We start from the raw sequence: 25,074 nt of genomic DNA, 5'->3' as shown, positions 1-25,074 counted from the left end.
ATTTAACTTTGTCTAATGCCGCGTACACACGGTCGGACTTTTCAGCTACAAAAGTCTGACAGCCTGTCCGACAGACTTTCGACGGACTTTTGGCAGACTTTCGACAGACTTTCTAACGACCGGACTTGCCTACACACGACCACACCAAAGTCCAACAGATTCATACGTGATGACGTACGACCGGACTAAAATAAGGAAGTTGATAGCCAGTAGCCAATAGCTGCCCTAGCGTTGGTTTTTCTCCGTCGGACTAGTATACAGACGAGCGGATTTCTGGGTCCGGCGGAGTTACAACTTAAAGATTTGAAGCATGTTCCAAATCTAAAGTCCGTCAGATTTGCGACTGGATAAGTCCGCTGAAGGTCCGGTGAAGCCCACACACGATCGGATTGTCCGCTGGATTTGGTCTGTCAGCATCCGTCAGCGTCCGTCGGACCAGTCCCGTCGAAAAGTCCAACCGTGTGTACGCAGCATTACAATTCACGTTAAAAACAGAGGCTTTCGTTGCACACACGTGCAACAAAATACAGGGATTAAAGCCATAAATAACAAAACAAATGCAAGAACCACGTTTAAACTGGAACGTTACCCAAAAGTAGAAGTTTTACTTGTTTGCATTCCTCCTCTCCACTGCCACATTTGGCACTTTTTGGGGGGAGCTGGTACCTGGTTTTGACAGGTACCCCCTTACACTTCTGGTCAGATGCGCTGGAAGTTTGCCCTCCCTCCTTCCCTCTTAGCCTTCTGGAACACATCACAGGTCCCTGAAGACTATGGGGTCATTCACAAAGTGCAGTAGAAAAGTGTCTGTAAAGCAGCAAGGCTTTACTTCTTGTTTCCCTTACTTACAATGCCGTCGTCTGCACCCGAAGCCCATTGAAGAATTGGCTCAGATGAGGACAATCGCTGGATCCCTCGACAGGTAAGTGTCCTTATATTAAAAGTCAGCAGCTACAGTATTTGTAGCTGCTGACTTTTAATTTTTTTGGGGGGGCCTGGAGCTCAACTTTAAAGATTGCCAAGCTGCAAAGTATTACAAAGTATTACATTTTAGCTTTTGGGTTACACTTTAAGGACGGGCAATGAAAAGATCATGACGACCATCCATAGATGCACGTTGTGTTTAATAACGAATTACAAAAGGTTGTAAAAACGAATGTTTTGTTTAACGTTATTGAACAGGACCATATGCCTCTGGTGACCTTGACGGAGATATTTTAATTTAAAACACTGAACTTGCAAAGGTTTCAGATGAAAAATCAAAACCTGCCTCGAATAGGAGAACCCTAACCTACGTGTTTATAACACAGTAATGTGTTTCATTATCCCCTATTCTGGGGTGGGGGGGGGGGTTCTGGATGTATGTTTTTCCTCCCTCCCACAGTGCACTAGGTGTAAGCACACAGCATATATATAAAGAAAGAAAAGAGCTGAAAACCTATCTCCAGTTTTTCTGGATGAAACCTTTTTTTTTCTTTAAACAAATCCCCAGTCAGTGAACTGTTAAAATAATCTAGGAGGTATAAATCTTGTAAAGACGTGCAAGCCTTCCATTTGTTCATTTTTTTTTATGTGGATGGTTGTTGACCTTGATCTTCTACAGGCAAGTTATAGTCTGCTTTCTATGCACTATTTAAAAAGAAGAATTGAATGGTTTAAGTGGATACTGACATCTAAGTCAACAAATCCGCACACTTGAAACTAACACGCGGGTAAATATGACAGGAGATATAACGCCTTTGTTAAGCACTGGCAAACATACGGCAGGCTGAGGCTTCAGAACGGCGGGTACAGTGCCAGTCCGTGAAAGGAAAAACATTAAACTCTCTAATAAAAAGCCAAAATATTTTACACCGCTCCGCAGATGGAAACATTAAAAAGCATGGCAGTGTGGTTTAAAGAGGTAGAACCCAAAAAACAAAAATGTAATACGTACACAGAGAATTCCCTCTTTTTAGGACCTTTTTTAATCATGTCTTTGTCTTAATAAATTTATATATTTTTATACAATTGTGCATGTAAGTCCTTAACGTACCATGATAGTCCATAGCTGCCTTAGACCCTCTGCCTTTGTTTTACTGCAGTATATTGAAATGCGCCAGTGCAGTTTTACTGCAGTATATTGTAGTGTGTCAGTGGAGTGTGTCTGTGTAGACAGTCCTCAGGTTAAAGTGCACCAAACACCACTTTCCATTGATTAAAGAGCATCCAAGTACACATTTCCCTGTCTCTATTACATTTTGGTAATAAGCCCCCCATCCCATCATGTCTAGGAGGCCAACAAGGAGAGTTAGACATCCCAAGGCACTGTGGGGGGGCCAGCAACATATGTGTCCACAGGCAAAGATGGTCGTGGTCCATCCATGCAGAGGAGGTGGTGGACTGGCTAGATAATCCATCCAGCAATTTGGTGGTGCAGCGTTTCTTAAACAGGTACCCAGGGTTGGAATATCTGCTAAAACAGGCCAGAAGAGTCTGTAGCCATTTTAGGGGGTCATACACAGCCAGTGCTCGGTTGGCTGAAATTCAATGGGAATTCCACCAGCCCATAAACCGCCTAATTTGTGACATCCCTACCAGGTGGAACTCAACTCTGGCAATGCTGCAGTGGCTGCACATGCAGCAGAAGGCCGTCAATGAGTACATGTGAGTATGGCACAAAGACTAGCTCAGGGCAGCTCGGCTTTTTTGTCCACACACCAATGGCTGCTGATAAAGGATGCATGCGTTGTACTGTCATCATTTGAGGAGGCAACAAGGATGGTGAGCCGTGACAATGCATACATCGGTGACACAATCCCTGTTGTGTTCCTGCTTGAACAGAATCTGCATGACATTACGGACAGGGCACTCAAGGCAGAGCAGTGGGAGGAAAAGGAGGACTTCCTTTCCTCTCAAGGCCCGCTTTTTGCAGACACCATTCTTATGACGCCACAGAACACACAAGAGAAGATAAAGGAAGAGAATTCTGGCATTTTTTTTAAGCATTGAAGCAGAGGAAGACATACGTCACACCTTAAGAGATGGTTTTTCCATCCACAGAACCCTTGGGAGTAGTACGGGGCTAAAAGGAGGCAGTTCTAGATACTGTAATCCTCAGTGGCCACAAGGACTGTGCCTCACATGCCTCAATAAACTTGCGGTGCATGGCCTCCCTTATTCTTCAAAGCCTGCAAAAGGACCTAAGAATTGGTGGCATTACTATTGGTTGGCAACCCTCCTTGACCACCGTTACAACGGGAAAATCTCGGAACTCATCCCGTCTCCACAGAGGGTGCAGAGGATGAAATATCTTGACACCTTAAAGAGGAGTTTATGTAACGCCTTTCCAGACTCTGGTAGGTACAGTCTCATGGAAAAGCTAGTTTTAGTTAATTTTAAGAGAGGAGCGGTGGAGAAGGGGCCGCGTCAGTGATGCATTTCAAAAAGTTTTTAGTCCTCGGCACCCAGAGCTGCCAGCTTCCATACCCCATCGGCAGTGTCTGCATCATATGGTGGGAGATTACCTAGGGGTAGACATGGAGAGCTTTCCAGTTCACGATCCACTGAGTTACTGGGGAATGGGAATAGACCACTGACCAGAACTTGCCCAGTATGCAATTGAGCTGCTGGACTGCCCTGCATCCAGCTTGCTTTCTGATTGGGCACAGAGGTTTTGTGACAGATAAAAGATTGTGTCTGTCCACAGACTCCGTTGACCAACTGACATTTATCAAAATGAATCATCCCTGGATTAGGAGTAGCTATCAAGCCCCTGATGCCGATGTCCCCGATTAAGTGTTTTCTGGATCTGGAATCTGTGCAAGACTGTCTACGCTGCCTAGCTTTGTGGGCGTTGATTTTTGTGGGCATAATTAACACCCAAGGATCAATTTATCTGCACCTGTTTGGCAGGTGCATATAATTCAATTTTTGACAGCAAGGCCAATTCTTGCTTTCATCAAGAATACCTATATAGATTTAAGGTGTGAAGGCACCACCAACACGCAAAGCCCAATTTTTCCACACCTGTTAGACCGGGGCATATAATTTCAATGTTTGACAGTGTAGCACCCTCTAGTGTGCTACAGTAGGTAGCAGTAGATTTTTGTTAGTGTAGGTAAAATGTTTTGGCTTGGCTAACAGCCAAGCCTGTGTTTTAATCTGGGTCAGGGGAGTAATCCAGGGAGGGCTGGTATGACTCAGCGGGCAGCATCTCTGCTATCTCCCTATACTTCTGGAACTTTCTGGAAACTTCCAGAAGAATGGGAGGGGGGTTAGAAGGAGCTGCCTGGAGTATTCATGGGGGTCCAGACCAATCCCCAACAGATGGGTTGGCAGGGGGCATACCCCCTCAAATACACAGGGTCAGCCCAGCTGGGCAGGAGAGTTTGGGTGGAAGTTGGAGATAGAGTGCTAGGAGGCAGTCGGTGGGCCCTTGAGTGTAACCCCCTAGTCTGGGGGGGTGACCTGGGGCCTGGGAGCTCGTGCAGGAGGGATCCTCTGATATCCTAAGGAGGAATCCTGTCCAGTGGCACGAGAGCAGGTGTGAGGACAGCAGGAGCCAGTGAGCACTTCTGGGAGATCTCCAAGGAAGATAGCCAGGTGGGCTGGTGAGTGTTACAGTCAGTGAGGACTGGGAGGCAGCCTGAGAAGACTGGGTGAGAGAAGTCTGAGATATATGCAGAGTCAGTCTGGGAGGACTGTGGAAGCCTAGCCAGGAGGGCTAGAGAAAGCGGCAGCTGCAGTCAGGTGGGCTGGCAGTGCCTGAAGAGGTGGTGCTGGGATCAGTAGCCACAGAAGGACAGCTGGGCACTAGAATTTTGCTACAACCAAGGGGCCTGCAGTCCCTGCCTGTAAAGGGCATTTGCTACAATCTGACTGAGCCCTATTGTCAGATCACCTAACATTATGCCAGCTGGTCCTGGGAGTTGTTGTGCTTCAAATAAGTGTTATGCTGCAGGAAGCTGAGGAGTGTGTAAATAGTCGTGGCTACGCAGTGTATGCCAGATCGCCATAAAGCCCCATGTAACCCAGCACGGGCGTCTCTGTTTTTTAAATTTGCCGGCTTTTATATTTTGGATGTTTTTGTAAGATGCCTAGTTGTCTGAGGCAATAAAATCCTTTTTTTACCTACTACACTATTGGAGTTTTTTCTCCCCTTCTCTATCCACAAGTTCAAAAACGAGGGAGTGTTTACATCAACGCGGAAGTGTCGGAATCATCTCCGGTCGCGTGGTGAGCTGTCATCCCCTGTCCCTGCAGAGGGCTAAATCTGCATGCTTCTAAGACCTTGCTATAAAGGAGGTCCAACGCGTCTGGTAAGGATACATCTGTTATCAACCTTTGGATCCACTGGTGGTTGGAAGTCCCTTCACGTCCCCCTGTTCCTCTATGCACACAATGGGATGCAACTTATAAACTGTGGACATGCGTTTTTGCGACTCATGTCGCATCTTTGAAATTTCACATTTATGATTTTGCACTTGGGTGGATTAACCTTTTTTTGCACATAAGCTTTTTGTATTTATTTGTACGGAATAGCTAATATCAGTTTTTAATTTATATGTCACTACTTGCTGTGCAGCATAGCGATTTCCTAACTTGGAATTTTCCCCTTTAGAATTAACCTTGATGGTGGGTTTATTTATCTGTTTATGATAATTACACATGAATATAGATTTAAGTATCTAATGCAAGCGCACATTTTTTCTTTTTATTTAATCTTTTCACCTCATTGATATTTGTGGTATTTGTTGCAGCTGCAGTTACACCAATTCTTGCTTTGGAGCGCAGGTTTTCCCCTTTTTTTCTTTTTTATGTGTAAATAGTCTGTATAGAAGAAGTTGTTCTTGGAAAGTTCTACCAAAGTCAAGGGGACATCCCATAATACCCGTCACCCCATCCAAGTTTAATACCCCTAATAAAGATATTAAAAAAAAAAAGCTGCAAGGACTGTTTCCTGACTCAAGAGTGCTGTGTAAAATTCTGAGTGCCTGGCCATGCAAGGCGGGGGATCCCCTATGTCCCCTAGGGCAGTACCTGGACCCCCATATCCTTTGTATGCCCAATCATTTTCATATAGGGCCACTTTTAATTTTTCCATTTCAGGTCCAATAGACTTCAATAGAGTTCACTGCTCAGCTCCGAACGTTTGTGATGTTCGAGAGTTCTAGCTCAAATCCAACCAGGGGGGTGTTCAGTCCATCTCTAGTCAGGATATGGTTTGCCTACTCAACTCCTAGCACACACTAAAGGGTGCTACATATTGATGAGTGCTCTTATATTTATCCTTTTGTGAGTACCCACTTGTTTATTTTAATAAAACTATTATAATGCGTTTTTTTCCACTATGTGTCTTTCCTGGCCTTTTTCTTCTTTATGACTCCACTGTGCTGCTCATGGATATCACACACATGAGGTTGTAGCAGGAGGATGAGCCCAAGTAGGAGACCAGCTTTACATACAAAATGCATTTGACTCTTTTCTGTATAGAGAGTTGATTTGCTCTGGTAAGAGTCTTATTGTACCATTGGTGGTGAAGCACATGAGGTATTGATACCTTTAACTATGATCAACACCGTGGCACTTTTCATTTTGATCCAGTGTTATTTGCACCATTTGGGACTTTTTATGTTATTTATACATTTATATGGACGTTTTATGATTCAAATGATTCAGATAATTATTTACTGCCTTCCCTGCCGGCAGAACACAATGACAGGCTGGTTATACTCAAACTGGTGAATAGATCGGCTTGTGTATAACCAGGGTGCCCATATACAGATCAAAATTTTGGCTGGCTTTAGTTCTTTGCGGAGACAGGGCTTAGAAAAATCATTGTCTTTTTACAGGTAGGTGACCACACTGTCTGGACAGACTGGGTCTATATGTCAATGCATAAACAGGCATTTGAAATAGAACAGATCCTTCATGTGTGGACCTGATTTGGAGTTGGTTTTCTTCTGCCCTGTGTTTGATCAAAATTTGCTTCAAGTTACTTTTGCTTTCCTATTAACTAATAAGATCCTTTGCAAACAAAGCCCATATACACAAGCCCTTTAGCATATAGAAGACCTCCTACCAGGGTTTTAGGCTGCTCTGTACAGGTGGATAATAAGTGGGTGTCAATCAGTACTGCTGTAGCTCATGTCAGAAGCTGCTGTCCGTTTGCTAAAGTCAAGCAGAAAGTGAGTGGGGTATGTCAGGGCCCCTCCGCAATCAACCTTCAGCAGATGTATCCGTTATTGCAATTGGTACCGGCATCAGTAACTCACTTGTTGTGTACACATCCAGCCTATGGTCAGTGGTCATCTGTATCACAGACAGCTTCCTGGAATGCAAAATAAATAAAGGTATTAAGGACTAAAAACGTATACAATGAAGGAAACCATTGCACATTATATTCAGATATAGTTATCACCGTTTTTGATTATTATTATTGGCTTTTTAATAAGTAGGCTTGAGATTTCTCACTGTCACCAGCAGATATCACTGGTATCACTGATCATAGTATGAAATTTCATAAACAAAAGTAAGTTATGAATATTTATATTTTCTTCAGCCAACTCAGTAGGTTTAGGCCACTGATGCATGCTGGGGAGGATATAAATATCTGGGACAGGCCATGTGCTCTCTATCTTTTTTCCCTGGGCTGAGGCCTAGGGAGGTGCTGCTGCTGTTAGGCCCAATAGCCTGGTTTGGGGCCTAATGTGTGTTAAAGTGTTCCTGAAGCTGTCCTGCCTGGTCTGGAGGAAGCTGTGCCAAGAAGGAGACCCAGGTCTAGGACCCTTGCTGGAGAGAGCCAGGAAGAAGGCTGGTCTCTCAGAAGGGCCTGGTGACTCACTTGGAGGAGGCACTGAGATTTGGGAACGTGCTTACAGTGTTGCCTGGTCAGCTTAAAAGTTCTGACACTGTAAAGCTGGCCACTGATCTTGATCTGGAGAGTCTGTAAATGATTTGCTACGGTATCTAGGAACGCTAACCCTCACCTCCTCAGCAAGTCTGCAATAAATAAAAAATAAAAACTATAGTGACTGGTGCCCAATTACATTTTCTCTTTTGAAAGTTTTATATAAAGTTTTATAAAGCCACATGGCCATATTAGGTCAATGACATTGACTTAATATGACCTTGTAGCCATATTAGATTAATGATATCAAGAACAACCCTGCCCCTTTCTATTCATGAAGCTGGGGGCATCTGGAAGTGAACATAATGCTGTGGATCATCTAGAAGTGTCAGCCTCAGCTTCATCGCAGCACTTGAAGCTGCAAGGTGAGGAACCTCCACCTGAAGCTCATTGGTCCAACACTGACAGTTGCCTTCCAGGCTTAGCAAAACATGGGTTTAGACCGAACCCAAGCCCATTCCTATTTAGGATCTTCTTGTCACCTAGATGTGCAATGTGCAATGCCTCCAAACTCCATATGCATGTAACTACAATGAATCTGTGGACGCACACTGATGGTGTCACTTCTAGATGCTCCACAGCTTCATGTTCACTTCTAGATGTCCCACAGCTTTATGTACACAAAGGGGTGGGGATGCTTGTGTCATCATTGACCTAATATGGCCATATGGCCATATTAGGTCAATATTGTTGACCTAATAAGGCCACATGGCCATATTAGGTCAATGACATTGATTAATATGACCTTGTAGCCATATTAGATTGATGATAAGAGAAATCCTGCCCTATTGTATATGTGAAGTTGTGGGGCATCTAGAATTGTTGGCCTCAAGTTCACTGCAGCATGTGAAGCTGTAAGGTGGGGAATTCCCACCCGAAGCTCATTGTCCCAGCACTGACAATTGCCTTCCAGGTCCAGACAAACATTGGTTTAGGCAACATTTGTGAAAGACAAGGCCCACGGGCCAAATCTGGCCCACTAGGCCTTGTCATGTGGTCCTCCCAACTAGTTTTGCAGCCGGAATGTGGTGGAACTCCATTCTGCCACTTCCGGCTCTCACCCTCTTCTCCCATTCCTGCTTGTTTTAACAAGGGACAGCTTTGCCTTTAGCAGCTTCCAGATGTAACACAACAGGTATAACAGAGCCAAATACATGGGTAGAAGAGAGCCACCTACACAGGGCTGTACTAGAGCCGCCTACATAGGGAGTTACTAGAATGGGGACAGGGAGGGGGGCATAGGGCACCCCTGGAACTGCACTCTGAGCATAGCACACCCTGAACTCTGTACGTAACATACCCCTGAACTCTGCACTCTGTAGTTAACGCACTACTGAACCCTGAATTCTGTACATAACTCACTCCGGAACTCTGCATTCTATACGTTACGCACTCCTCAACTCTGCACTCTGTATGTAACGCACTACTGAACTCTGCACTCTTTATGTAACCCATTCTGGAATTCTGCCCTCTGTGCTTAAATTACTTTTAAACCCTGCACTCTGTGCGTAGTGTAATCCTGAGCCATTTGCTCTGTACGTAGCGTAACCTAGATACAACCGGCCCTTTGAGGGCAACCATACTTCTGATGTGGTCCACGATGAGATTGAGTTTGACACTCCTGGTTTAGATGGAACCCAAGCCCATTGCTATTTAGGATCTATGTGTGTTACTTAGATGTGCCATGTGGAATCTGTATGTAAATCACAAGATTAGATGCACAGAATCGCAAATCTTTTTAGCAGGTAATGCCATTTATATAGTAAACATGTAGCTCAGCTGGGTATTCAGCTGCCCGCGCAGAGTCTCACTTTAACAATTCATGTTGTGTTATCCTACTTCTGGTGTAATGATCAGGCCATCACAGGAAGAGAAAGTGACATGGAGTATTTAGATGTATTGAGTGACAACCTGAGATTACCTAATTGGTTGAGGATTGCCCCAGCTAACACTGAAAGATAAGCACCCTGTGCTCAAAGAGTAAAGAAGAAAAAAAAAGGAACATCAGTATGTCAAGTTGTGCTATTAAAGTCCAGTAAAAGTATCTGCTGTGTGTTCTGGGGAGGGGGGGGAGGGGAAGCCTCCCAGACACAAGAGATGTTTGAAAGTTGAGTCAGTCTATGGGTTGTTTCCAGCTTCAAAGGCTGATTTGCATCCACCCTATCTCAGTATGTGAACTCTATGAATGGAATCACACACCTATATCTCTAGGATTTAATTAGTTGTTTAGACATGTAGCTTTGTTTGGTTTTAACTAAGTGGCGTAGCTCTAGTCTACCCGCTTCTTCTTCTCCTTTTTACATTCTCTCCCTCCCTCTTCTATTGTAGTAAATACCCTTTATTGTTCAGAATATAATTTGAAACCTTTCTGAAAAATCATAAATTTAAAAAAAAAAAAAACGTACAGGCTTGTTCTGTGAGCTCACTGGATGAGCGTTCAATTTTCAAGGAGTATTATGATGATTTAAAGCAGAACTACATTCAAGAATGAAAAGAAACACATGGATAGCCCAATAAAAGATATATTAACAAGAAAAAAAAAAGCAATGTTTAACTTTGAGTCAAAAATTTCATTCACAGTACTTTTTTTTTTTTTTTACTTTAGTCTGATGGCCAGCATCATTCAACCCACTTCCTCTGAGCCCAGGTTTTCCTGGACCTGCCCAACCTGTGATTGGACAGAGAAAGGAGAAGCAGCACAGTGTCACTCTGCTCTCCCCTCCTATCAGCATCCTTTTTTGTCAGCACAGGATCTGATTGGAATTCTAGTTCTGTTCTTCCTTTCACGGAAATATATAGATATATCTATAGATATATATACATATCTATAGATAGATAGATAGATAGATAGATAGATAGATAGATAGATAGATAGATAGATAGATAGACATATATATATATATATATATATATATATATATATATATATACACACAATGATTTGGAGGGGTGTCCAAATAGTTTTATATACATATAGTGTATATACACGAGGGGTCTTCAAAATGTTTCTGAAAAGTGCAGGAAATTTTTTGAAGAACAATTGTGTGTGTGTATATATATATATATATCATTTAGATCTTATCTAATCTTTATACTGTGTATATATATATATATATATACACACACACACAAGGGTTCTTTAAAAAGTTTCCTGCACTTTACAGAAACATTTTGAAGACCCCTCGTGTATATACACTATATGTATGTAAAACTATTGGGACACCCCTCCAAATCATTGTGTGTATCTATCTATCTATCTATCTATCTATATATATATATATATATATATATATATATATATATATATATATATATACACACACAGTGTATATACACGAGGGGTCTTCAAAATGTTTCTGAAAAGTGCAGGAAACTTTTTGAAGAACTCTTGTGTGTGTGTATATATATATATATATATATATATATATATATATATCATTTATATCTTATTTAATCTTTATACTGTGTATATATATATATATATATATATATATATATATATATATATATACACACACACACACAAGGGTTCTTCAAAAAGTTTCCTGCACTTTTCAGAAACATTTTGAAGACCCCTCGTGTATATACACTATATGTATGTAAAACTATTGGGACACCTCTCCAAATCATTGGACTCAGGTGTTCCAATCACCTCCATGGCCACAGGTGTATAAAATCAAGCAGACTGCTTCTACAATCATTTGTAAAAGAATGGGTGGCTCTCAGGAGCTCAGTGAATTCAAGCGCGGTGCTGTGATAGGTTGCCACCTGTGCAATAATAAAATAGTAAAAAAATGGTGCGCTAATGTCACAATAAATATAAAAACTAAAAAATACTAGTGTTAAGTGCTGTGTGCTATAGTGATTCCTGTAGGTATCCTAGCCACTATGTAAAGTGCATAGTGCCTGAAGACAAACCTAGAAAGCTATTAATTAGCAAATGGAAACAAATGTGCTAAAGTGTTGGGTGTGCACAATGAACTATCTCCCCCTAAAACACAATAAAAATAACAAATACAACAAAGGTATATACGTGCTTAAAAACAGTCACATCCAATATTGTTCCTGCTGGTAGTGTAAAAGCTAAAGCCAGGTAGATAAAATACTAGGTGTGCACAATGAACTAAATAACAATGATGATGACAAATACAAAGAGGTATATGCGTGTTTTTAAAAGGTCCCATCCAATATTGTTTCTGCTGGTAAAGCTGAAGCCCGGTATGGAAGCAGAGTTATAGCAAGAAATATAAATAATTGATCTTCCAGAGAATAGCTACCACATTAGATGGCTTACAGTTCCAATTCTAATTCAAACAGCTGATTGGGTCACCCTTCTCTGTCCTATTCTCCGTAGCCTCCAGAGCCAGAGGCGTAACTACCACCATAGCGACCCATGCGGGCGCTATGGGGCCCGCAGCCAAGTGGGGCCCAGTGAGGATGAGAGCACCGTCGGCACAGTCTCCCAGCCAGGGGAAGAGAGAGGAGAGGAAGAGGCAAGCTGTGACCTGTGCCCAATGCAGCGTGACCTGTGCCCAATACAGCGTTGCCTGTGCCCAATACCTTCTGGTCTGCCTGTGACCCATACAGCCTCACCTGTGCAGAGGAAGAGGCAAGCCACCCAGATCAGCAGAGAGCTGAATTGCCCGCTGTAATAGATTTCATTAGAACTTCCAGTGTTCCCGGGGCTCACATCACATAGCTCCACCTCTTGGCCCAGCGACTTTGATAGACAGAAAGCCAATCCAATGAGGGACATGTGATGTCATGGGGCACAGGTCACGCTGCATTGGGCACAGGTCACGTTGTATGGGGCACAGGTCACGCTGCATTGGGCACAGGTCACGCTGCATTGGGCACAGGTCACGCTGCATTGGGCACAGGTCATGCTGCATGGGGCACAGGTCATGCTGCATGGGGCACAGGTCACGTTGTATGGGGCACAGGTTACATTGTATGGGGCACAGGTTACGCTGCATTGGGCACAGGTCACGCTGTATGGGGCACAGGTCACGCTGCATTGGGCACAGGTCACGCTGCATTGGGCACAGGTCACGCTGCATGGGGCACAGGTCACGCTGCATGGGGCACAGGTCACGCTGCATGGGGCACAGGTCACGCGGCATTGGGCACAGGTCACGCGGCATTGGGCACAGGTCACGCGGCATGGGGCACAGGTCACGCTGCATGGGGCACAGGTCACGCTGCATTGGGCACAGGTCATGCTGTATGGGGCACAGGTCATGCTGCATTTGGCACAGGTCACGCTGCATTGTGCACAGGTCACGCTATATGTGGCACAGGTCACGCTTCTTTGACACTAGGGCAGCTGCGGGGGGGCTGTTTGCAGGGGGCCCCATACAACATTTTGCTATGGGGCCCTGCTATTTCTAGTTACGCCCCTGTCCAGAGCTCAAACATGTAACAGAAGAGAAAACAATAGTGTAGTACTGCAAACTGGTATCAGCTAACTAAAGCCGATGCACTCACATACGCCCGATGGGTAAAAGCATGTATGGCAGTCAGGCTCACTCCTCCTCACAGCCTTTTCGTGTAGCTGCACACTCGTGGCTGAAGTCACTGGCTCCTCCTCCCGATGCGTTGTGTCACAGGTCATGTGACATTCTCAAGGGACCTGTGCAATAAGTCCATCTGTGGAATTTCCTTGCTACTAAAAATTCCACAGTCGACTGTTAGTGGTATTTTTACAAAACAACTGGGAACAACAGCAACTCAACCAAGAAAGGGTAGGCCACGTAAACTGACAGAGCGGGGTCAGCACACGCTAAAGCGCACAGTGCGTAGAAGTTGCCAACTGTCTGCAGAGTCAATAGCTACAAACCTCCAAACTTCGTGTGGCCTTCAGATTAGCACAATAACAGTGCGTAGAGAGCTTCGTGGAATAGGTTTCCATTGCAGAGCAGCTGCATCCAAGCAATACATCACCAAGTGCAATACAAAGCGTTGGAAACAGTGGTGTAAAGCACGCCGCCACGGGACTCTAGAGTAGTGGAGACGTGTTCTCTGGAGTGACAATTCACACTTCTCTGTTTGAATGTGTCTGGGTTTGGTGGCTGCCAGGAGAATAGTACTTGCCTGGCTGCATTTTGCCAAGTATAAAGTTTGGTGGAGGGGGGAGTATGGGGTTGTTTTTCAGGGGTTGGGTTTGGCCCCTTAGTTCCAGTGAAGGGAACTCTTAAGCCGTCAGCATACCAAGACATTTTGGACAATGCTCCCAACTTTGTGGGAACAGTTTGGGGATGGCCCCTTCCTGTTCCAACATGACTGCGCACCAGTGCACAAAGCAAGGTCCATAACGTCATGAATGCGAGCGGAGGAACTTCACTGGCCTGCACAGAGTCCTGGCCTCCACCAGATAGAACACCTTTGAGATGAATTAGAGTGGAGATGGCGAGCCAGACCCTCTCATCCAACATCAGGGCCTGACCTCACAAATGCACTTTTGGAAGAATGATCAAACATTCCCATAGACACACTCCTAAACCTTGTGGACAGCCTTCCCAGAAGAGTTGAAGAGTTGGGAACATTGTTGTCCCTGAAGTTGATGCGTTGAAAGCAGAAAAAATGGGCAAGCATAAGGATTTGAGCCATTTTGACAAGGGCCAAATTGTAATGGCTAGAGGACTAGGTCAGATCACTTCCAAAACTGGAGCTTTTGTGGGATGTTCTAAGTCTTCAGTGGTCAGGACCAAGAATAGGTCCAAGGAAGGAAAACCAGTTACAGGGTCATGGGCGGCCAAGGCTTATTGATGCATGTGGAGAGCGAAGCCTGGCCCTTGTAATCTGATCCAAAGGAAGAGCTTCAAAAACTCAAATTGCTGAAAAAGTGAATCCTGGTTCTGATAGAACGGTGTCAGAACACGCAGGGCATCGCAGTTTGTTGCTCATGAGGCTGCGTAACTGCAGACCGGTCAGGATGTCCATGCTGACCCATGTCCACAGCCAAAAGTTCCAACAATGGCCACGCCAACATCAGAACTGAACCTGGTCCTATAAATCACGATGTCATCATGTGGATGTCCAGGTGTAGTGCAGACCGGGAACATCCCACAAGAGCTGCAGTTTTGGAGTCGCTCTGACCCAGTCGTCCAACAATTGCAGCTTAGTTATTGTCAAAGTGGCTCAAATCCTTACACTTGTCCATTTTTTTCCTGCTTTTAAGGCATCCACTTCAGGGACAACATGTTCACTTGCTGCCTAATATATCCCACCCACTTTCAGATGCCATTATCACAAGATAATCAATAATATTCACTTTACCTGTCAGTGGTCAAAATGTTATGACTGATCGGTGTATAGCTCATTAGCCACAAAGCAAGTCAATCAACTTTGCGCACGCCAAATGCTTTTGCAAACCCAGATATTAACCGCTTCAGCCCCGGAAGATTTTACCCCCTTCCTGACCAGAGCACTTTTTTGCGATTTGGCAATGCGTCGCTTTAACTGACAATGCGCGGTCGTGCGACGTTGTACCCAAACAAAATTGATGTCTTTTTTTTTTCCACAAATAGAGCTTTCTTTTGGTGGTATTTGATCATCTCTGCGGTTTTTATTTTTTGCGCTATAAACAAAAAAAAAGTGACCATTTTCAAAAAAAACTAAATATTTTGTACTTTTTGCTATAATAAATATCCCCATTTTTTTTAACTAATTTTTCCTCAGTTTAGGCAGATATGTATTCTTCTACATATTTTTGGTAAAAAAAAATCGCAATAAGCGTATATTAATTGGTTTGCGCAAAAGTTATAGAGTCTACAAAATGAGGGATAGATTTATAGCATTTTTATTATTATTTTTTTACTAGTAATGGCGACAATCTGCGATTTTTATCGTGACTGCGACATTATGGCGGACACATCGGACAATTTTGACACATTTTTGGGACCATTGTCATTAATACAGAGATCAGTGCGATTAAAAATGCATTGATTACTGTAAAAATGTCACTGGCAGTGTAGGGGTTAACACTAGGGGGCGATCTAGGGTTTAATTGTGTAACCTAATCTGTGTTCTAACTGAAGGGGGGAGTTGACTGACTAGGGGAGATGACAGATCGCTGTTCGTACCTTGTATGAACAGACGATCTGTCATTTCTTCCCTCAGAAGAGTGTACAGAGCTCCCGGTTCTGGCCGTGTTACGAGCGATCGCGGGAGGCCGGCGGTCATCGAGACCGCTGGGCAATCGCATCGGCTCCGTGGGCGTCCAGCGGGCGTGCACGCACCTCTAGTTGCTGCCTTCGGAGCCGACGTAACATGACGGAGATTCGCATGCCCGTGCCATTCTGCCGCAGTATAACCGCGGCAGCTGGTCGGCAAGCAGTTAAAAAGTAGCAGAGACATCATCACTGTGCTGTAAGTAGCCTGTGCAGAGAGCAGAGCTGTATAGCGCCACTCCTGTAGGAGCCGCAGGTTTACTGTCCAGGTCTTCCCAACTTCTGCCCGGCACACAACAGGCTCATTGACTCTTTCTTCAAGGACCAGACTAGGGGGGATGTTGTTTTTGTGGTTTTTATTTTTTGGAGAACTTGGATAGGGTTGAGGGATGTGGTGGGATATTCCAAAGATAATAACTATCTACAACTTAAGAACTTGGTATTCCTTTCTTAGAAAGCTATAATGAAGTCCGGGCTTGAAACAAATGGTGGTCTTACAGTGCCTTGCAAAAGTATTCACCCCCCTTGGCATTTTTCGTGTTTTGTTGCCTCACAACCAGGAATTAACATGGATTGTTTGAGGATTTGCATCATTTAATTTACAGAACATGCCCACAACTTTGAAGTTTTTTTTTTTTTTATTATTGTGAAGCAAACAACAAATAGGAGAAAATATCAGAAAAAGTCAATGTGCATAACTATTCACCCCCCTAAAGTCAATACTTTGTAGAGCCACCTTTTGCGGCTATCACAGCTCCAAGTCGCTTTGGATAAGTCTCTATGATCTTGCCACATCTTACCACTTGGATATTTTGCCCATTCCTCCTTGCAAAACTGCTTCAGCACCTTCAAGTCTGACCACAGATTTTCTAATGGATTGAGGTCTGGGCTTTGACTAGGCCATTCCAACACATTTACATGTTTCCCCTTAAACCACTCAAGTGTTGCTTTAGCAGTGTGTTTGGGGTCATTGTCCTGCTGGAAGGTGAACCTCCGTCCTAGCCTCAAATCACACACAGAGTGGTACAGGTTTTGCTCAAGACTATCCCTGTATTTAGTACCATCCATCTTTCCCTCAACTCTGACCAGTTTCCCAGTCCGACTGCTGAAAAACATTCCCACAGCATGATGCTGCCACCACCATGTTTCACTATGTGGATGGTGTTCTTTGGGTGATGTGACGTGTTGGGTTTGCGCCAGACATAGTGTTTTCTTTGATGACCGAAAAGTTCAATTTTAGTCTCATCAGACCAGAGCACCTTCCTCCATACATTTTGGGAGTCTCCCACATGCCTTTTCGCAAACTCAAAACGTGCCATTTTGTTTATTGCTGAAAGTAATGGCTTTCTTCTGGCCACTCTGCCATAAAGCCCAACTCTATGGAGCGTACGGCTTATTGTCATCCTATGTACAGATACTCCAATCTCTGCTGTGGAACTCTGCAGCTCCTCCAGGGTTACCTTAGGTCTCTGTGCTGCCTCTCTGATTAATGCCCTCCTTGCCCAGTCTGTGAGTTTTGGTGTGCGGCCGTCTCTTGGCAGGTTTGCTGTTGTGCCATGTTCTTTCCATTTGGTGCTCCTAGGGATCATCAAAGGTTTGGATATTTTTTATAACCTAACCCTGACTTGTACTTCTCAACAACATTGTCCTATTTTACTTGTTTGGAGAGTTCCTTGGTCTTCATGGCAGTGTTTGGTTAGTATTGCCTCTTGCTTAGGTGTTGCAGCCTCTGGGGCCTTTCAAAAAGGTGTGTCTATGTAATGACAGATCATGTGACACTTAGATTGCACACAGGTGGACATCATTTCACTAATTATGTGACTTCTGAATGTAATTGGTTGCACCAGAGATTTTTATGGGCTTCATAACAAAGGGGGTGAATATATACGCACATGCCATTTATCATTTTTTTTTAGTTCTGAAAAATAGTTTTATGTATATATTTTTCTAATTTGACTTCACCAACTTAGACTATTGTGTTCGTATCCATCACATATAATTCAGATTAAAAAAACATTGAACTAAAGGCTGTAATGTAACAAAAGAGGTAAAAAAACAAGGGGGTGAATAATTTTGCAAGGCACTATAAGTTTAGAAGTTGGAGTTAGAGCCACAAGAGAAAAGTTCCTTTAAGTAGGAGATTATCTGGACAAAGCTCTTTGGGATATCAGCCAGTGTCCCGTTTAACAGACCCACAGCTGGCTATAAGGCAGCAGAGGGGTAGCTAAAGATCAAGGTCCCCAAAATCTCTCAATGTCTGTACTCACAAGGCCCAAGGACAGATGGCTGCCCCCTTCCAATCTTTCAAGTAACACCAGTGATACCAGACAAATCTTTGGCAGACAGCTCCCCTCAGTTAGCTTCTCCTTAGCACCTTGGTCTCAGCCTTCCTCCCTTCAGGTCGCCCACCTGAGACTTCACCAACAGCAGCTTCTTCTGCCTTGAAGGGCAATGTGCTCCCCAGGCTGGACTAATCCACTCTGGGAAAAGACCTAGAGACCAAAATATATGCAGTCTCGCAGCATGCCATCAGAGCCTGCCTCTCTGGTATATCCTGGGGCTGCATCAATATTCATGCTGCCATCTGCATAGCTCCACACCTATCATCCAGAAACTTCTCAAGTTACCTAGATCCTAAGGGAACTATCAGGCAGACTGGCAGGAGCAGAGCACACACAACAGACCTAGCTAAAAAATCAGAGCTCACTGAGTACAGTGAGCCAAACTAAGCTTTTATTTCAGCCAAAATTACAATCACACTGGCTACAGTGTGGCAACTGAATTTACTTATCAAAAACACACACTAACACTTACCTTACTATCCTGGCACCTACCTAGGAGGGTGCTACATTTAAAAAAATATTAGGGCTGCGTAAATTAACGATTAATTCCCTGATTAATCGTTATTTTTTTGATTGATCAAAGTTCTTTTGATCGGTACTCACCTCTCCGCCAGCTTCCGGGTCTTCAGGGAGTTCCGTCGGAGATCCGGTGACGTCACGGACATCAACGTCACTGGACTCCTCCCCCCTTCCCCAAGTGCTTCCGTCAGCTAACGAAGGGAAGGGGGAGGAGTCATACACAAATTTATTTATTTTTTTAAAAGTTTTGTTTATTGCTTTTTTACATAACAAATAAACACAAGACCCAGTGGGCCACACAAAAAGAACTATTTACATCCTTCAGCATTGACTCCTCCTCCTCCTTCCAGACCTTCACTCAGTGACAGTATCAGAACAATGATAATAAGGCCACCTTTCCCTAATAGCAATCAATAACACATTTCAATATGTCAAATAGTTACATACATGTTGAATCTCACAACAGGTGCATTCCATTATGTGCCACTTAATCTGCCACCGTAGTTTCGCTATTCATCCAACTGCCCCACACTTTGTAAAATTTCTGTGGTATGCCCCTGCTAATATATGTAGCCTTGTAAAAAGGTGCGGCTCTATTTACCACATCCTTCCATGCTGATACAGATGGAGGATTAGGCTTTTTCCATCATAACACTATCATTTTCCTAGCGTAATAGATTAGTATCGTCAGTAAGGTACGCCTTACTCTCTTTGGGGCTAGATTGTCTACCAAACCCAAAAGACACACCTCTATCGTGGGCTGTATATTAATGGCTGTTACTTCTGCTATACATTCTGTGATCCCCTTCCAAAAAGCTTGGATGCTCGAGCAATTCCAAAAGATATGCATGAAATCTGCAGTGAGGGAACTGCACCACCAGCAACTGGGTGACCGGGTAGGGAACATCTTAGCCAATCTAGCTGGAGTAAGATAGATACGATGTAGGAATTTAAATTGGATGAGTTGGTCCCTAGCAGAGACCAATCTAGCAAAATGAATGTCCCACATATCATCCTCGTCCATCTGGGGGAACACCTCACCCCATGCCGCCCTACACTTTGCAAGGAGGTCTCCTCCCCCACCGAACATTTGTTTATATATTGTAGACAAGGCCTTGTCCAAAGTGTCCTCCCTCAACTGAGACTCCAAATCACTCATTTTCAGGGTAATACCAATATCCCCAAATTGGTCATTGTATGTATGTCTGAGCTGAAGATAACGGAACAAGTGAGTGTTGGGAAGATTAAACTTAGTTTTCAGGGCGTCAAACTGCAGAAGTTTCCCACCACCCACTATATCCTTCAGCGTCTTGATAGCAAATTTAGTCCAGATGATTGGATCAGGGTACTCACAGAGGTGCATTAATTTAGGATTCTTCCAAAGTGGTGTGTGAGGAGAAATCCCAGAAGTGCTACCCATCTTGGTCACTGCTACCCATGCCCTACTGGTTGCACGCATGGATATCGTGAGCCTATATGGAGCCCTGACACCCCAAAACGGGAGGTGTGCCAGCGCCTTATACGAACCAACAACAGCCACCTCTAGAGTATTGTCTTTTCATTTTTTTTTTAATCAAAAAAGGCTTACATAGTATTGCATAAATCAGTATTTTACATTTTAAGAAAGCGAGGTAATAAAATGGAGGTAACACTGCTCAAAATTATTACTGCTGTGGCAAGCAAAAAAGTATTCTGGTTAATTTACCTTGAGGTGGCAACTTGCACATATTTTAAAGAGAGTTGAGCGTCAGCTAAACAGTTTTATGTTTCAGTTGCTAATCATTGCATTGTTCAGTACAAATTCCTTGCTGGGGTGGTGGATACTGTTCTGAAGGTGTGGTGGCTGGCTAGTTTATGGACTCAAAATACCATCAGCCTCTCTCCAGGTTTTTATTGGTGGCTGAGTGGACATTGGGAAGATTTCCCCCCACACTTCTTTTAGTAAAGGGAAAGCTCCTAAAACAGGGACACTTAAAAGATTTTTTTTTTTTTAGTATTATTTTTTGTAGAGTAGAGTTAAACTAACTTTCTACATTTTTCTTAACGTTTAATAAAAAAATTACTTACGTCAGTGCTACAGTTTGAATTTAAAACGTATTTGTGTGAATTGTGAAGTTAAGTCATGGATTGTGGAAACTAACTAGTGTCGGGTGATTGCAGGCATGGACTGGCCATCGGGACTACCCGGTGGGCCGAATGGCTCAGTGGGCCAGTCGGGTGTGGTCCTGGAGCCGCTCCTCACTGACAGTGAGTGATCGCGATTTCACTCCTGTCAGGAGGAGCTGCTTCCGTCACTTGCTGGAGAGAGCATTAGGCGTTATGCTCCCTCCAGCCTGCAGGGGGAGATGGACAGCCGACAGACTTTCCTTCCTCTCTCCCCTTAGCACTTGTTATCAAATGACTGGAGAGAGGAATGAGAAGCTGCCTTCAAAACGGTGAGTACATGTGGGAGGGGGAGGAGGGGAGGAGAGGGAGGACACACTGATGTGAAGGGGACTTCTTATGGGGACTCTCTGATGTGAAGGGGACTTCTGCTGGTGGGGACTCTGATGTGAATCGGACTTCTGATGGGGACTCTCTGATGTGAAGGGACTTCTGATGGGGACTCTGATGTGAAGGGGACTTCTGATGGGGACTCTGATGTGAAGGGGACTTCTGATGGGGACTATCTGATGTGAAGGGGACTTCTGATGGGGACTATCTGATGTGAAGGGGACTTCTGATGGGGACTCTGATGTAAAGGGGACTTCTGATGGGGACTATCTGATGTGAAGGGGACTTCTGATGGGGACTCTGATGTGAAGGGGACTCTGATGTGAAGGGGACTGTTGGTGGGGACTCTCTGATGTAAGGGGGCTTCTGATGGGGACTATCTGATGTGAAGGGGACTTCTGATGGGGACTCTGATGTAAGGGGACTGCTGGTGGGGACTCTGATGTGAAGGGACTTCTGATGGGGACTCTCTGATGTGAAGAGACTTCTGATGGGGACTCTGATGTGAAGGGGACTTCTGATGAGGACTCTGATGTGAAGGGGACTTCTGATGGGGACTCTGATGTGAAGGGACTTCTGATGGGGACTCTCTGATGTGAAGGGGACTGCTGGTGGGGATACTGATGTGAAGGGACTTCTGATGGGGACTTTCTGATGTGAAGGGACTTCTGATGGGGACTCTGATGTGAATCGGACTTCTGATGGGGACTCTCTGATGTGAAGGGACTTCTGATGGGGACTCTGATGTGAAGGGGACTTCTGATGGGGACTCTGATGTGAAGGGGACTGTTGGTGGGGACTCTCTGATGTAAGGGGGCTTCTGATGGGAACTCTCTGATGTGAAGGGGACTTCTGATAGGGACTCTGATGTGAAGGGGACTTCTGATGGAGACTCTGATGTAAAGGGGACTTCTGATGGGGACTCTCTGATGTAAAGGGACTTCCGATGGGGACTCTCTGATGTGAAGGGGACTTCCGATGGGGACTCTGATGTGAAGGGGACTACTGATGGGGACTCTCTGATGTAAGGGGGGCGTGTTGGGGACATTCAAAATTAAAGTGGGCCGGTCATGATGAAGTCCAGGGCTAAATGTTTGTCCCAGTCCAGCCCTGGGTGATTGTATATAGTGTATACCACATTTACCACTGACTAATGCAGAGTTGCAATGCAAGGAGATCAGATAAAAGTAGTTGGATCTGTATGTGCGTTATAATTAATCGAAATTAGTCCATTAATCGATTTTTAAAAAATCGATTAATCGAACCCGAAAATTTTAATCAGTAACAGCCCTAACAAATATATATTTTTTAGATATGCTATGTGAACACATAACAAACATATAGTGGGGTTTTCTCAAATTTGACTACAAAAGTGGACATATACTTTAGGCCGGGATCACATACACTATGGGGGTTTATTTACTAAAGGCAAATCCACTGTGCACTACAAGTACACTTGGAAGTGCAGTCTCTCTAGATCTGAGGAGGACATGCAAGGAAACTAAAAAACAGCATTTTTGCTTGCACATGATTGGATGATAAAATCAGCAGAGCTTCCACTCATTTCAGATCTTCTTCTCAGATCTAAAGTGACTGAACTTCCAAGTGTACTTGTAGTGCAGAGTGGATTTGCCTTTAGTAAATCAACCCCTATATTACCAAAAGTATTGGGACGCCTGCCTTTACACGCACATGAACTTTAATGGCATCCCAGTCTTAGTCCGTAGGGTTCAATATTGAGTTGGCCCACCCTTTGCAGCTATAACAGCTTCAACTCTTCTGGGAAGGCTGTCCACAAGGTTTAGGAGTGTGTCTATGGGAATGTTTGACCATTCTTCCAGAAGCACATTTGTGAGGCCAGGCACTGATGTGGATGAGAAGGCCTGGCTTGCAGTCTCCTCTCTAATTCATCCCAAAGGTGTTCTATCGGGTTGAGGTCAGGACTCTGTGCAGGCCAGTCAAGTTCCGCCACCCCAAACTCGCTCATCCATGTCTTTATGGACCTTGCTTTGTGCACTGGTGTGCAGTCATGTTGGAACAGGAAGGGGCCATCCCCAAACTGTTCCCACAAAGTTGGGAGCATGAAATTGTCCAAAATGTCTTGGTATGCTGACACCTTAAGAGTTCATTTCACTGGAACTAAGGGACCAACCCGACCCCTGAAAAAAAAAAACCCCACACCATAATCCCCCTTCACCAAATGATTTGGACCAGTGCACAAAGCAAGGTCCATAAAGACATGGATGAGCGAGTTTGGGGTGGCGGAACTTGACTGGCTTGCACAGAGTCCTGACCTCAACCCAATAGAACACCTTTGGGATGTATTAGAGCGGAGACTGCGATCCAGGCCTTCTCGTCCGCATCAGTGCCTGACCTCACAAATGCACTTCTGGAAGAATGGTCAAACATTCCCATAGACACCCTCCTAAACCTTGTGGACAGCCTTCCCAGAAGAGTTGAAGCTGTTATAGCTGCAAAGGGTGGGGCAACTCAATATTGAACCCTACGGACAAATACTGGGATGCCATTAAAGTTCATGTGCGTGTAAAGGCAGGCGTCCCAATACTTTTGGTAATATAGTGTATGTGCAGCGGTGGCTTCGTGCCTGAGGTCCGGTGCGTGTCTGTTCACCGGTTCAGGTGCAAATCAGGTCCGGTTTTTATCCTGAATTTGCATCTGAACCAGATCCAAACACACACAGGACCCTTTTGGCATGCAGATCGCGGCCATCCTGGACCTGTGTGAACCGGCTCCATTGAGAGCCGGTCACACTCGCATGTCAAGCAAATTGGATGTGTTTAAATACGCAATGCGATTCGCACATCATATGTGAACCCAGCCTGAAGCTTCATACACAAGGTGATAGACGTGGAAGCGGAGAGGGCTGGGGTGCTAATGGTCAGACGGGAGTAGAGTTGCCACCTCATCCCTTTAAACCCGAACACATATGAATTACGAAGGTTCTGAGGCTAATTTAATGCAGATAAGGCACCAAGTGAGTTTAACCACTTCAGCCCCGGACCATTTGGCTGGCAAAAGACCAGAGCACTTTTTGCAATTCGGCACTGCGTCGCTTTAACTGACAATTGCGCGGCCGTGCGATGTTGCTCCCAAACAAAATTGACGTCATTTTTTTCCCACAAATAGAGCTTTCTTTTGGTGGTATTTGATCTTCTCTGCGATTTTTATTTTTTGCGCTATAAACAAAAAAATAGCGACAATTTTGAAAAAAACTCATTATTTTTTAACTTTTGCTATAATAAATATCCCCAAAAAATATATAAAAAAACATTTTTTTCCCCTCAGTTTAGGCCGATATGTATTCTTCTACATATTTTTGGTAAAAAAAATCGCAATAAGCGTATATTGATTGGTATGCGCAAAAGTTATAGCGTCTACAAAACAGGGGATAGTTTTATGGCATTTTTATTATAATTTTTTTTTTTTACTAGTAATGGCGGCGATCAGCAATTTTTATTGTGACTGCGACATTATGGCGGACAGATCGGACACTTTTGGCGCTATTTTGGGACTATTCACGTTTATACAGAGATCAGTGCAATTAAAAATGCATTGATTACTGTGTAAATGTGACTGGCAGTGAAGGGGTTAACCACTAGGGGGCGCTGTAGGGGTTAAGTGTGTCCTAGGGAGTGAT

General features: G+C 44.2%; 1 long non-coding RNA gene across 7 annotated transcripts in view; it reads right to left on the bottom strand.

The window, feature by feature from the left end:
- Nucleotides 1–25,074, bottom strand: part of LOC141131284 (uncharacterized) — a 142,364-nt gene that overhangs the window by 1,847 nt on the left and 115,443 nt on the right. For 6 of the 7 annotated variants that reach the window (XR_012242723.1, XR_012242721.1, XR_012242720.1 and 3 more), the window contains one exon: nucleotides 7,257–7,312. The exons of the other annotated variant lie outside the window; for it this stretch is intronic. This is a non-coding gene — a long non-coding RNA (uncharacterized lncRNA). The remainder of the gene's footprint in view (nucleotides 1–7,256; nucleotides 7,313–25,074) is intronic. 7 annotated transcript variants of the gene reach the window in all.

This window comes from Aquarana catesbeiana, linkage group LG03 (assembly GCF_042186555.1).
Source record: "Aquarana catesbeiana isolate 2022-GZ linkage group LG03, ASM4218655v1, whole genome shotgun sequence".
NCBI lineage: Eukaryota > Metazoa > Chordata > Amphibia > Anura > Ranidae > Aquarana > Aquarana catesbeiana.
Note: the sequence above shows the minus strand (reverse complement) of the source record. Positions and strands in the feature narration are given on the sequence as shown.